The sequence below is a fragment of the Lissotriton helveticus genome, chromosome 4_1 (genome assembly GCF_964261635.1).
Source record: "Lissotriton helveticus chromosome 4_1, aLisHel1.1, whole genome shotgun sequence".
Lineage (NCBI taxonomy): Eukaryota > Metazoa > Chordata > Amphibia > Caudata > Salamandridae > Lissotriton > Lissotriton helveticus.
In genome coordinates, this window is record NC_136063.1 from 1,770,865,309 (window position 1) to 1,770,880,481 (window position 15,173).

General features: G+C 47.0%; 1 pseudogene; it reads right to left on the reverse strand.

The window, feature by feature from the left end:
- Window positions 1-608: 608 nt before the first annotated feature.
- LOC144828222 (proton-coupled zinc antiporter SLC30A2 pseudogene) lies at window positions 609-6,577 on the reverse strand (annotated as a pseudogene).
- Between the last annotated feature and the right edge of the window lie 8,596 nt (window positions 6,578-15,173).

Sequence of the window (15,173 nt, forward strand, 5' to 3'; positions counted from 1 at the left end):
GTGGGACGGTGTTTTTCAAGGTATGGAAGACTACTTGGCTATTTGTGCTTGCAGCAGGCAATTTTTGGTACTATCAGAAATTTTTACAATAAAAAGCAGCCCACCAGCCAATAAAATCGGCACACAAATAGCCAAAAACCCACAGACAAGCATTGGCATAGACTACCAACCAATACAATTGTCACACAAACAGACCACAAAATAACCATACATAACATCCTGAGTTGCCACACGACACCATGAAACAGTCAAGGCCTCACTGTGGAGATGACTGAGCTGGGAAGCCAGAGCTGCCTGTGTCCCTGAAGAGCACACAGAGGCCAGTGAAAAGGCACATTGTGGTCCAGCCCACCTCTGGTTCAGTCAGCACAGGCTCAGAATGGACCAGCTTGAGAGGTAGAAGCTTAAATGGGGCATGGCAGGGGAGTTTGGTGACAACTATTGGATGTTATATTGAAGTGAAGGCAGGAGTCAGAAAGTTAGCATCAGTGTAACAACAACCTTTTTTTTGTCAAAAAGCCTCCTGCACCTCTGACTTGTTCCTATACACAGCTCTGTTGCACAGGTCCATCAATCGAGCCTCTTTGCTAAGGGCGAACAGGGAGTCTTCAGTCAGAGGGGTCTCGACATTCAGAGCAGTCTTTCATATCCTCCGAGTAGTTCTCAATGTGGAATCTGGATTGTCCTGGTGTGGAAGTTAAATTTGCTCTGTAACTGGGTGCTGGCTTCTTTGAGCAATACCTTGGCATCAGCATCTTTATTGATCGCAATGTGCACCGATGGAACTGGCTGCGACACAGTTAGTGCCCAGATGTGGTGGTTTTGCAGCGCCTTCAGCCTCGGGATTCGCAGCAGAGATTCCTTCGCAGCACTGAAGTCTACTCTACGCCCCTTGAGTCCCTTCCATCAGTACGAGCAGCACATCCCTCAGTATGGCTAGTATAGTGTGACCCCCAGGACCAGGATCGAAAAGACAAGGAACGTACAGATGGGATCCACAATTTTATACTCTGGCTTGAAGTAGCTGACGTAAGAAGCCACCAGTACCCCAACGTTCTGCAACAGGTCCCCCACAACATGAATGAAGGCAGCTCGCACACTGGTGCTCTGCTCCTTCTCGGGGGTGGTCTTGTGCGAATGTTCATGTGATCCTTCCGTAGGGCCATGACTATGACCATGCCCAGTCTGATGCAGGATAAAGCCCACCATTATGATGTTAACTGCTCGTAATGGTAAGGTGATTAGCATAATATTCCGTGCCCACTCTCACCACGTGCTTCCGGTGCCCTCTCCCTGCCCGGCTCCATGCCCATGCTATCGCCCCCTGCACCCTGTCCCCTGTTTCTGCTCTCTGTCCTCCCCTGCTCTCACTCTGTGCTTCCGGTACCCCCTGTCTGTCTGGTTCTGTGCCACAGGACCCTGCCTCTGTCCCACTCCCTACTCATTGCATATCCATGGCTAAGGTCCCTGCACCTGTCCCTGCCCTGCTCACCACTGTCCTCTATCGCTGCACTCCCCCCTGTCCCTTGTTCTGCCCAACATGTCTGCCTTCCTGCCACTGCTCCCTGTCCCAACCCCTGCACTCTGTCCTGGCTCCCGGATACGCTCTCTGTTACTGCACCTTGCCCATGCTCCCTGCCCTTTCTCTAAGTCTACACTGCCCTTATCCTACCCTTGCTCCTGTCCTGAGCCCTGTTCACCGTCTCTGGCTCTCCCTCACTCTTTCCTTGCCCCCCTCTACGCCCTAAGTCTGCCAGTGACATCTCGACAATCTTCTCGTCGAACCCTCTGTCTCTCTCCATCCCCACTGTCTCTCCCCAGCCCCTCTCTCTCCTCCTACCCCTAATGTCTCCCCCAGGCCCCCTCTCCGTCCTGCCTCTCACGGTATCTCTGCGCCTCCTTGTCTCTCCCGAACCCCTCTCTTGTCTGCCCCTCACTGTCTCTCTCCGCCCCAACTGTCTCTCCCCAGCCCCTCTTGCTCCTCGCGATCTCTTTCAGTACAGCGGCTGCTCTCTCTCTCTCACTCTCTTTCCAGCGCCCCAGTCTCTCCCTAGCACCACTGTCTCCTCCTGCCCCTGTCTGTCCTGCCCCTCACCTTGTCTCTCCAGCGGCCCCTCCCTGTCTCTCTCCAGCTCCTCTGTTCCTCCCCAGCCCCCCCTCTCTCTTTCTCCCCGTCCCCTCTCTCTCTTTCTTTCCAGCCCCTCTCTTAACACCTCCTTCAATCTCGTAGTCACAAAACCAGAGATTATCAGCTCCACTGTCAAGTAAACCAGGACTCCGGTCACCACCCAGATGGCAAGAACTGAGAGCAAAGACCTACTTTGCTCCAGTCTCGCTCTGGTTCCCCCGCCCCTCTCTGGCTATGTCCCTCCGTTGCTGTAGTCGCAGAGCTGATAGTGCCCGAGCCCGGCCTGTGCAAAGGGGGAGGAGGGTGTGTGTGGGAGTTGGGGGGAAGGGGTGCAAAACTCTTGCACCGGCTGCAAAGTCCCCTCCTCCGCTTCAGCTGACCCTCCTCGATGACCTCCGCTGATCGACCCTCTCCCAGCACTGACCCTCCCCTGTCCATTGTTTCTGCCTTACCGGGCCCAAGCATATTTCCAACAGCCACACCACTCAGTATCCCTCGGTGCACCCGGCCCTCGTCACCATTCCAGTGATCCTCCCTCCCGTGAGACTGCAGCAAAGGAACGTCATCCTCTTCGGCCCGCCCCACCCCATCTAAGCCAAGCCAATTGGAGCAGCTGTGTTGGGTGAGGGCGGGCAACAGACACGGAAATAACCCTAAATAGCCCAATTTAAAACTAATGGGCTACTAAATTGAGCAGCACTCAGCACGAGCTACTCATAGGGTCTCGGCGAGCTACCGGTAGCTCGCGATCGACTGGTTGGAAACCCCTGGTTTAGGGACTGGCAAGTGGGTGCACTTGCTAAGTCGACATGGCAGTGCTAGACTGCACACAGGCCTTGCAATGGCAGGCCTAAGACACACTTTACAAGCTGCTTCTGTGGGTGGCACTACCAGTGCTGCAAGCCCACCAGCAGCATTTGATTTACAAGCCCTGGGCACACATGGTGCACTGTACTAGGGACTGACAGGTAAATCAAATCACCCAATCATGGAATCACCAATTAGTACATCAATTTAAATTGGGAACACTTGCACTGTGGCACTGAATAGCAGTGGCACAGTGCCCAAAGCATATACCCAGCAAAAACATATCAAAATGGAGACAATCCATCAAAATGGAAGGGAGACTCAAACCAATGATGCCAGGTCTAACAGTAGGCATTGCTACCATGGAATCAGTCATATCTAGCTAATCTATGTCGGTGTTTGAAAAATGAAAACCTCAGTGAACCTCAACCCTATGGTGCAGATCATCAAAAATATGACTTCACAATTAAATCTGATATTTTTAATTTTTAAGTAGGAAATAACTTTACCTTGATATAATTATCCTCAGCAGAGATATACCTAGGCCTGCCCTACAGAAAATATAGCACAACCTGCATAGTGAAATAGCATTTATGCCATCCATCACTGTGAGGGCACACATTTTAGATAAGAATGCACCACCTTGAATAAATGATGCATTCTGTCTTGTTGGCTTACAATACAGTATTCTGGAGTAATTTATCAATATAAACATAGGTGTTCCTATAGCAAAGGCACTTTCTCTTGACATGTTCTACTGCAGTACCTTTAAACTACAGCCCTTCCAGACAAATTGTGTGTGGTGTAAAACACACTGCAACTCTCATATGACATTAAACCCCCCATGTACTTGGTGCATTTTAAGTGCCATATGCTATGAACTTACCGGAAAGTTAAATGGAGCAATTGGGTAAAACCAATTGTATCAATCAGATTATAGGGTAAGAGCATTGCACTGTTGCACTGAATAGCAGTTTCACAGAGTATACAGTCCTAATATCATTATAAATAGGCCCAACAAAAGGTGAAACATGGCGAGACAGAAAGGGCACATTTTCTATATATGGTAAAGGCCTTGGGCTTCTCTTATGATTGGAGGCAGTAGTCTGTGCAGCAACTTTCCTAGTATTTCTAATTAGACCTCTTGAACGACATCTTTCACGGCATGGCATACCTCAGAAGGGGCTTAAAGATGTACAACCACATCCCCCAATTCTAAAAACATTACACTGGCTCCTCCTCTAGGCTTGCATTAAACTCAAGACCAGAGGCATTTCTTACCAAGTTATTAGAAAGAGCACTCCCTTTTACCTGCCTAAGAAACCAACCACTGCAGGGAAACTGTTCCACTCCAGAGTCATCAAGTGGAAAAAGAAGACACAAGTTCTCAATCTTTGCACCTAGGATGTGAAACACCATCCCACTCAACATCACAACTGCCCGATTCCTTTTGTACGTCAAGAAGCAATTGAAAATGCATTTCTTTGGAAAGCACTGCCACCCCTCATGACAAGAATTATTTGTGATATGTCCCATGTAAATGGTCATGAATCATATATTTGGGCTCTCATCCTCTTTCCCAGGGACCATTGCTTCCAAGCTATGTATATATTATAGAAAAAGCCAGGCATACATTTATATATGCTAGAGGCAGATAATCTTTACAGCTGAAAATTGTAAGGAAGACAGTGTTTTTAGGATGTGGTTATTTAAAATATATCTGAGATCTGTTGCTTCAGATACTGTCGTGGCAGTTTAAATAACTATCGAGATGAAATCCCATCAAACAAGGAAATACATTGAGTTGCATATAGAAAGAACGACTCTGGTGTAAAATCATTGTCGCTTTCTATCGAAGATGCTCTTTTCCCGCGACTGTTTATTTTTATAAGTGAGAACGCTTCGCTCTTGTTGTCTGCTGGCTTTAGAGTGCCTGACAGCACGCCCCTCTTTCGTTCTCATGCTCTGAAACATTGTAGCCAAAGCGGTTTAAATGTCTTTTAATAGTTTTACGATCCCTACAGACTCTGAACATGGCAATATTTTGAAATGTGAACAGTCTTATCAATTTCTACCTAAAAGCACTATCGGGATAGTAAATAGTACAGCATTTGAAATCATGGACATTTATTGGCAAACTTTCAGGTAGAATGTGATCAAGGTACACATCTAAGCTGACACCAGTTTTGGCAAGTGCCTCAGTACCTTGCACCTGAAATCATAAATTTCATTTTCCATTACTAACAATAAACCCCCCATAAGGGCAGCACTGTGGCTGGAAGTTAACAGCACACCCCAGCTGGATGCCTCTATGTGACATTTCAATGGTTTATTGCCTAGATCATGGAGGTTTATGTGTGACATTTCCACGGTTTTTGGCCCAGCCCTGTCCTGGATGCTTATGTGTGACTGATAAAGGCATGCTTTCTGGCCTGGGAGCTTATTCTTTCTGGCCTGAGGGCCTAATTGTAACATTTCCCCAGTTTATGGCTTGGGTGCTTGCTTATGTGTGGCATTTCCATGGTTTATGGCATGGGTGCTTATGTGTAGCAATTCCATGCGTTCTAGTCTGAGGACATGTGTGTGACATTTTCACGGTTTATGGCTTGTGTGCCAGTTGAGGGTGTGGGTGGAGCCAATAGAGGAAATAGGTGGAGCTGGTGAAGGAAGTTGGTGGAGCCGGGGACAGGGGTGTGGCCTCCGACAAACATTTGAGCACCTGGACTTCTTATTTTACTAATTAGGCGCTGCCGTGCCCCACAGTCTATCACCTACCAGAGCCCTCCGTGTATAGCTGCCAAGGTTTTAGATTGCTATGTATGACTTTTCTATAATTTCAGAGCAATTTTGAGTGACATTTCAAAGCGTATGAGTGACAGTTTCTGGTTAGCAAAATGAAGCAATTACGGAGAGGGAAACATATAAACATCAGAAATTGCACCCATTTGCTGAACAAGAAACTCTAGGAATCCGTTATTAGCATTACAGTTGTCACCTGTGATTACCACTTTCCAGGCTCGGCACAGCCATAATTCAATTTGCAGAGGCCATAGTTACAGACACAGAGCGAACAGGCCAGTGCGAGCAGCAGCAAGCACCTTAGTCCCTCTAACCAGTACCCAGAGTTAAGTTAATGGCCCTACCGCAAGACTCGTGGATTGGGGCGCCTTCAGGCCTCCTGTCCCAGATTTATGGCGTCAGCATGTGTTCCTCTGCTCTGCCAGTTCCCCTCTCCAGCCCAGCCATTATATGTGATTTTTTTGGGCTGTGTGCTTCTTCGTGAATATCATATGCCCCCCGTTCTTCATATCTTTCCTCCGGCTCCTTCTCTCCCCATCCCCAAACGTATCTTGTCACCTGCTAGCTGCCTTCTTTGCAAACTTCCCGCTCTGGCAACAGGATCGAAGGTGACTTACCCCCTCCCACGCGTCACCGCGGGCAGTCTTTGAATTACATCCCGCCTCAGCGGCGCCGCGGAGCAGGCATCAAAATACATTGTAGCAGCAGTGCAGTCACAGTCAGCCTGATAGAAGCCATCTGCAATCACCAGAAGCCTGCAGAAGCAGTGTGTGCAGGCCACAGCCTTAATTGGAGCTGTGTCTCTTTTACCTCATCTACCACCAGCTTCACTTGCTCCCTCATACCGGCCCATATTTTTCCCTTTTACCCACTGCCTTCCCTCCCCACCCTCCTTGCCATCTCCATCGCTGGGGTTCATTAGCTCTCCTCTCTCCCCTCAAACCCCAGACTCCTCATCCTGCCTCTTCACTCCTCTCACCTGCTGCTCCCCATAGCTTCTCCCTTCTCTCTCTTCCCACGTGTGCCCATCTCTCCCCTCGACTTCCCTCCTCTCGTACATTCAGTCTACCTCTCTGTAGTCTCTCCATCTCTACCTCGCTCTCCCACCCACCGTCTCTGCATCCCCTTGTATTCCCTCACAGCCCCGCTCCCTCCATCTCCCTCCTCTCACCTCCCCTCCCCCCCACACACACACCCCAGCACATGCTCTGCTGTGACTAGGGAAGCTTGGACAGTAAATGGGATTCAGGGGGTGGGGAGCCGCTCACGCTCGCCTGCCTCTGTGCACCGCTGGATGGCAGGGCATGAATGAGAGAGCGGAGTTTGCCGCCGCTTCCTTCCTTAGACCGAGGAGCCCCCCCAGTGACCTGTAATTTTATGACGAGGCAGGGGCCCTGGCAGTTTCAATCTGAGTGTGACAGTGTGTGAATTTAGTGACCGACCAATATTGCGGGTAGACCCGGCCCTGAAACTTAAGTGTTGGTGCTTAGCAACAGGAAAGCTCCAGCACAAATTAAGCACTGCCCTCATACGATATGATCACTTCTGAATGGGACGAATGGTCACATCATACCTACCAACATATTTTCACCATTTTAACTATGGCAGAATAGGGGAGGGATTATTGTGGGTAACGGAAAGGCAGGCATTGAGAAGAGTGGTGTGGATAATATAGATGTATTCCTTTAGCAATGCATTTCTGTGCCAATGTCGAGAGGCCATGAGGGTCATTTCATTTTGCAGGCATACCGATTGATAACCATGCTGCCTGTGCAAATACTGGGGATGAAAACAAGCTTATGGTGCTGTCCCCATTCTCTCACCTCAACAAAGCATACATTAATGCTATGTGGTACATCCAAAGACTCTATATCGAAATCGAGGGCCCGATTCACAGAACTAACTTAATACAGTATCCTAAACTTACTACTTTTGGTATTCACAGGAGGCATTTAGTAGTCTTAAGTTAGGATTATGTCCTCAGTTAGGATTTTGTCCTAAATTAGGATTTTGTCTTAAATTAGGATTTTGTCCTAAATTAGGATTTTGTCTTAAATTAAACTTAAGTTTAATTTAAGTTTGTCTTAAGTTTAACTTAAGAAAAATCCTATCTTAAGACAAAATCTTAACTAAGGACAACATCCTAATTCAGGACAAAATCCTAATTTAAGACAAAATCCTAATTTAAGACTACTAAATGCAGTCTGTGAATACCAAAAGTAGTAAGTTTGAGATTTTGTTGTAAGATATGTCTCTGTAGTAGTATTTATTTCGACCAATAACATGACCAGAGAGAGAGGGAATCCGTCTTGAATATAACATTTGGTAACAGAGAACAGAAACGTGAACCATATTTTCTTATTGTGAACCTTCCTTTCTCAGATTGCATAGGCAAAAAAACAAATGTTCGGATTCTCTTCAACCAATTTCCATATGTGGGCATATGATGGTTAGGTGAATCCATTACTAAGGAGAGAAACAGGGTATGGATGCTATAATAGTGCTTAATTGTCTCCCGAGCAAGTTGTTGACAGCTGACTAAAATACAATCACTATTTTAATCGATGTCACTTGGATTAAAAGTGTTTTAATGTGTTTGCTCATTAAGAATAATCTTTCATGAGCATTGATTACTGAGTTTTGGTTGTGTGCTCAAAAACAACTCGAAGCAATGTTTTTTTTAAATTATTCGTACTCATGGTTTGTCGTGATATGAAAGTTTATATTTGCGTACATGTTGAATAATGTATTGCATACATATTGAAATGTACGAGGAAGTGGATATGTAATGGCCCAGTAAATGCAGCATTGAATGGAACTGATATTTCTAAGAAGCTTCTATTCCTGCAGTACATGCTCTTTGCAAACCTTTAATGGTGCTGCATTGTCTGGTTTGTCGCTTATTGCACTTTACGTTCGAGTATGAAAAAGGCCTCAACTAATGATGCTAATGGTTTTATTCTTGCCAGAAAATATTTTCCTGCAGCGTTAAGCAGTGAGAGCGTTGATTAATCCTAGTGGGGGTCAATACCGCTATGTGTGAAGCAGGAGGAAGTAAATATCAAGCTTTGATTCAAATCTGTCCATTACTACGTAGGCAAGCATAAGAGTGGTAAGCCAGCTGGGGGGGAGCTCATGGGTGGTCACTTTTATGCTTCTCTCCACTTCTTTCAGGATGGAGACCTGATCTGTGAAGTGCTCACTAAAATCATGGTATAGTAAAGCTACAAAAGGTCAAGTGTAACTTCTGTGCGGAAAGTGATTCCTAACTCAACAGATATTTAAAATAAAAATGGAAAGATCAATAGCTGCTAAACGCATAAAAAAGATCAATAACATTATATATGTATATATATTTGCCAATAACCGTCAGTAAGAAACTTAATTTGCCTCACCAATATTTTGTCAATAAATAGACTTGCTTTGTGATTAAATAATCGGGTCTGTGCTGGTTTGGGTAATCACTGCAAAAGGAAAACGTGTGGTTTGGAAAATGAATTGAAACTAGAGGGGTTGATAGACTGTATCCATGTATTTTGAGTCATTCCTTGGACACTGGGCTTTTGAAGATAAATGCCCTGTTCACATAGCATATTGATCTCACTGGCTACCCCTGTACATCCATGTGCTGGGGAAGAATCTAGTATTAGTTGGTGTCTTAAATTTGTTGCCATTCACTCGCAGTCTTCGTGGGTCTTTACATCACATGCAAATATATCAAGGGGGGTGTTGCATTGTAGCTAACTACATCAGAAGTGTTTACATCACAGGCATGCAATGCAGGTAAATATTGATATATTCAATTGTTTTATTTTGCGGTATTTATATCGCAGGTGAGTGCATTTTACATGTATATGTGTATGTGTATATTTTACCTACTGGTGGTTGTAAGTAGGTAGTTATAGTTAGGACCTAATTTCCATAGGTAAAGCGATTTTTCATTTGCCAATAACTTTGATTTTTTTAATGAATCCTTGCGAAATTTTAACCGCATCAATGCGGCGGCTTTTCCCGCTGTATGCGGCAATTTTAAAATTACCGCGTTACATGACGAGCTCAGCTCGTCATGAGCGCACGGCAGGTTACGCTCATGACGAGCTGAGCTCGTCATCAGCCCGAAGGGGTTAAATGCTAGTCTGATGCTGATTTACGCTGATGTTTTGATAGTTTTGTGATGATCCATCAAGCAGAGACTTGGAAAATGAGAGCCCTACTGACCCCCATTACAAAAAGGCTGGGCCCTGGTGAATGGAGTTCCTGGGGCCAAAATAGGCACGGGGAGGGGGGTTGCCGGAGGCCCTACTCCCTTTCTGAACCACTCTACAAAGCAAACTCCTGGTGCACAACTTGTTAGGGGATGATGTCCTCTTGGCTGCTGAGGGTCCTTGGGTGCCAATATTCCCTCCTGTTACAATGCTGAGAGGTTGTCAGAGGCCCCATCCCACTTTCTCCTCCACTCTGCAAACGTGCCTCCTGGTGTGGTATTGGTTGGGAGAGAAAGTCCCCTTGGCTGCTGAGTGTCCGTGGGGGGAAACAACCCCTCCTGCCACCTTCAGTAAGTCCCACGCAGCAGAACTCAGGGGCCCCTTCACCTTTCTCCACCAGTCTGCAAATGTGCCTCCTGGTGAAGGACTTATTGGGGGATGAAGTTACTTCATCCACCCAATAAGTGGGATGCTGAGGGCTCTTGGGGTGCCAAGAACCCCTCCTATTACCTCCAGGAAGTCCCACACAGTGGGATTGCTGAGAGATCCTTGGAGGCCCAGTCCCACTTTCTCTACCACAAACAAGCCTCCTGGTGCACTACTTGGGGGATGAAGTCCCTTTGGATGCTGGGGTTCTTGGGGGCCAAGTAGCCCTCCTGTTACCAGCAGTAAGTCCCAAATAACAGGGTTGCTGAGAGCTGGTGGGAGGCCCGTCCCATTTCTTCACCACTCTACAAACACACCTATAAGTTAAAAGTACATAGAAATTCAGGTTACTGGGGCCTTATCGTTAGGCTCCAATTTCACTAGTGCAAAAACACTGAAATTCAGCAGTTATAGTTACCTGAGCTAATTATGCCACTGCAATGGACTGCTTATAACCTCACATATTACTTCACTCATTTTCAAAAAAAAGATTTGTATTAGTTTTCAAAGGAAAAAGCAAACATTACACTATATGCACAGCCCCATGGCCAATATAGATAAACAGGAGGAAGACAATATACATTGTAATTACAGCCAGTAACAACCTGAGGCCCTCCCAGAGCCAGCTGCAGGTACATTTTCCAATCCAGAACAAACCCCCTTCTGGCCTTCCTTCCCTCCCCTTTTAGTCAAAGCAGCATATGGCTCGGTTCGTCTCCGCACTTGTTGTAGTCCAAGAACAAGTCCCATTAGATGGTTCCCAACATCTCTCCCTCCCCTCCCCTCCAGCTCCCAAACACCCCAACAAATTACCCCCCACCCCATCCACCCCCCCAGGCATGATGTTGGCCCATTAAAACATTCAATCTGTCTTCTAACGCACTTCCATCATACATCAGGGGACCTGCTGCACCACGCTCAACTTAATGTGGTCCAATAGCCCTGAGGGAATCCCTGTTAGGCCCTCTCCAGTTCCGATGCCTTCTAACCCCGTCAGGCATCAATTGCTTCAATCAGCCCGTTCGTCCTCCCCTCCCCCTTCATCTTCAGCCTGGTGTTTGACCAGCTCCACCAGTGCGACCCACGCCCTGGCCATTTCTAGTGACTTCTCGCTCTCATTGCACCTGGCTAGGCGTAATCTCCAATTACCCTCACACTCTGTCCACTTCTTAAGTTCCCTTCACCAGCTCATGAGGATAGGCCCCCTCTGAGTCTTCCAATGGGTGGTAAGTTCTCGCTTCGCAAGGATCAGCCCCAGATCAATTGCTGGTAATTTTATTCTTAGCAGTGTGGGGAAACCAGTGCAACAAGCTAACCCCTGCTGTCATAGCTATCTCTCTGTCTGTCACAGTCACCAGGGTAGTCGACACCCCTCGCCAGTGGTCCTCTAAATGCGGGCAGTTCCAGAACATGTGAAGAAACCCCCCCCCCTCCAGCATAGAGCGGGGACACGCATACGATGCCTCAAAATAGTCGCTGATCTTGCCAGGCATTAAGTACGCCCAATGCAAGACGTTGAATTGCACCAGCTAGAAGCACATATTGCGGGAGCACTTCCATGCCCTTTCAACAACCTCCTCCCCGGGTTTCTCTTCAATAGGCGCTCTTAAGTCCGCCTCCCACTTAAGTCGCAATGCTATTAGGGGTTGACGCAAGTCTTGTGTAATCCACCGGCAGAGGCAAGTAACTGCTTTAATTGTCCCTGCGGCCATTAGTATGTATTGGCAAGAGTGATATGTACTAGGCTCCACCATACTCCTCGCCAGTGCTACCTGACCGCTGCTGTGCGGGCCCCATGAAATTGAAAGTCTCCTCTCAGGAGATCATAGCGTTCCATGAGATCATTAAAACAAAGGAGGTTACCATCCTCATACAGGTCACCGAGAGTGATGACCCCTGCTTCCTCCCAGGACCGCAGTTTGCTCCAGTCTTCCCTAAGGGCCAGCACCTCACTCATCCCCAACGGGATCTCGGGCGCGTATGGACCCCGGATGCGTGACATCCTCACCAGCCACGTCCAGCACCGCCCACAAATCTGGCGGCACTGCCCCATCACTCAGCGGGACCCACAGCAGAACGCATGACAACAGTCGCCAAGTTCAGGTCCGACCCATCCAAATCCTCCAGCTGCCTGATGTGACCTGCCACCCATTTTGTAAACCACTGGATCTGTGCAGCATGGTAATAGGTCTCTAGGTCTGGTTACGCAAATCCCCCCTCCATTCTGGGCCGCTTCATAGTGACCAGGGCAACCCTCCTTTTCCCAGTCCCCCATGAGAACCCTGAAATCATGGTGTTGAGCTGCGCAAAGAATTTACTCGGTATCCATACAGGGAGTGTCCCGAAATAAGAGGAACCTCGGTAGAGTGATTATCTTAACTAGGGTAACCCTGCCGGCTACTGATAGGGGAAGAGTTCCCCAGAAGTCAAAACAGGTCTTGAAACTGTGCATCGCTCGCCCCACATTACCTTCCAGGAGGTCACCATTGTCATGGTAAATCCAGCCCCCCAGATAAGGCAAATAGCGGGTTTCCCACGGGACTCCCCCTACACTTTGCAGGTCTTATCTGCCTGGGCTGGTAGGGAGCAAGCACGACTTGGCCCCGTTCACACAAAGCCCCGATACTCTTCCCAATGTCTCCAGCAAGTCCCGTGCTCCCCGTAGCGCCTCGCTGAGTCGGCCAGGATCATAAGCAGGTCGTCTCCGTACACAACACTATGTGCTTCACCTGCCCGTCCACCAACAATAAAGAGTAATATCTCCTAGTCCAGGCGTGAGCAGACATGGGCTCCATCACCAGGCCAAACAATAGAGAGGACAGGGGGCACTCCGGCCTCGGCCCTCTGGCCATCCCGCAGGCAGCCGAGATCAGGCCCCTCGTCCTGACCCGGGCAGTGGAAGCACTGTACAACAGTGCAGTCCAATGGACAAAGGTATCCCACAGGCCAAATTCCCACAATACATTAAAAAGGTAGGACCATTCCAGGCTATCAAAGGCCTTTTCGATGTCAACTGCAAAAATGCAGGCCTCTTCCTTATCATAAGATTTGGACTCCAGGGTGCGCATGAGTCTGGGTATACTCATAGCTGTGTTTCTGGTTGGTATAAAACCAGCTTGGTCCCTGTGTACCAGCGTTGGCATATGGGGCATCAATCGACTAGCTAGCACCCGACTTAGGATCTCATTGTCCAGGTTAAGCATTGCTAGGGGCCTGTACAAGGAGCGGTCCCAAGCAGGTTTGTCAGGTTTAAGGAGGGGGACGATAGTTTTCAAAATAAGTATTCATTTATGCTATTTTGGATAGAAGATATATAGGCACTGTGAAATCATGTGTACATCACTGGGTCAGGGTGAACCCGACCTCAAGAAGGGTGCTAAACTCAACAGCTTCCTTGTAGAAAAGTGTCCTATTGTATTGTATGTGACCGGAGAAACTGACATTTGGAAAGGAAGCCTTTCATCATCAAAATTAAATCTGTTTTCAAGTGCGCTTTAGTCTTGCTCTGCAATTTCTGTTTCCTAACTCTCCTTCCTCAGGTGTCTCTCCTGGGCCATCCAACTATAACTAGCTCTCCGCAATGCACTGCTTATGACCTCACATATTACATCACTGATGACACTGATGACATCTCAAATGATATCACTTATGACATCACTGATGATATCATCCAGTGACTGTGAGTGTTTTTCAAATGTTTATGAGTGTTAAAAATATTTATATAAAGGTGTATTGATGAATCAATGGGTTTATGAGTTCCTGTATGGATGATTCAGTGGGTGAGTAACTGACTTCATAAGTGAGTGATTAGGTGTATGGGTGGCTGACAAGGTTATCTGAATGTCTGTATCAGTTTGTCAGATAGTGTCTAAGTGACAGTATGGTTTGGTGAGTGGTTGTCTGAGTACCTGTATGGGTATATGAGTGTATGTGTGGGTGAGTGAGAAGGTGTGAGACTGCCGCCATGGATGAGTCAGTGGGTAAGTAAGTGGCTGTATGGGTTAGTGAATGCATATGTGAGGGGTTGTATAGGTTACTGAGTGTGCGTATGGCTGTGTCGGTTAGAGAATGGATGTATCAGTGGTATATGGGTGAGTAACTGGATATGTAAAAGGCAGTATAGGTGATTTTTACTGTATATGAGTGACTGTATGTGTGAGTGAGGGATTGTGATAGTGGCCGTATGGGTGTGGGTGTGGGTGTGCTTGGGTGAGTGACTGTATAGGTGAGAGAGTATGTATTAGTATCTGTATGAATAAGTGAGTGGGTGTGTGTATAACTGTATAGGTGAGTAAATGGATATGTGATTGACTCTATAGGTGAGTGAGTAGGCATGTGAGTATCTATGAGTTTCTGACTGTGTGTGAGTGGCTATATGAGTATATGAGTGGATATATAAGTGGCTGTATTAGTGTATGAGTTGGTGTATGAGTGGTTGTATGGGTAATTGAGTTGATATGTGTAAAGACCTATGAATCAGTGAGTGGGTGTGTAAGTACTATTTTGAGTGTGTCAATGGTTTTGAGAATGTTAGTTTGGAAGTTGGAGTGGGTGTATGAAAAGTTATATGGGGTGGGAGTGGGTGCATCCGATATTCTGTAGATGATGTCATCAGTGATGTTTGAGATGTCATCAGTAATGTCATCAGTGTTGCCACTGACAATGTCATGAGTGATGTTATATGTGATGTTATAAGCAGTGCATTGCGGGGATCAAGTTATATAACTGCTGAATTTTACTGGTTTTGTGCGAGTCAAACCTAAGCCTAACTGTAGCATTGCTGTAACCTTTGGTTTATTCAGTGAATT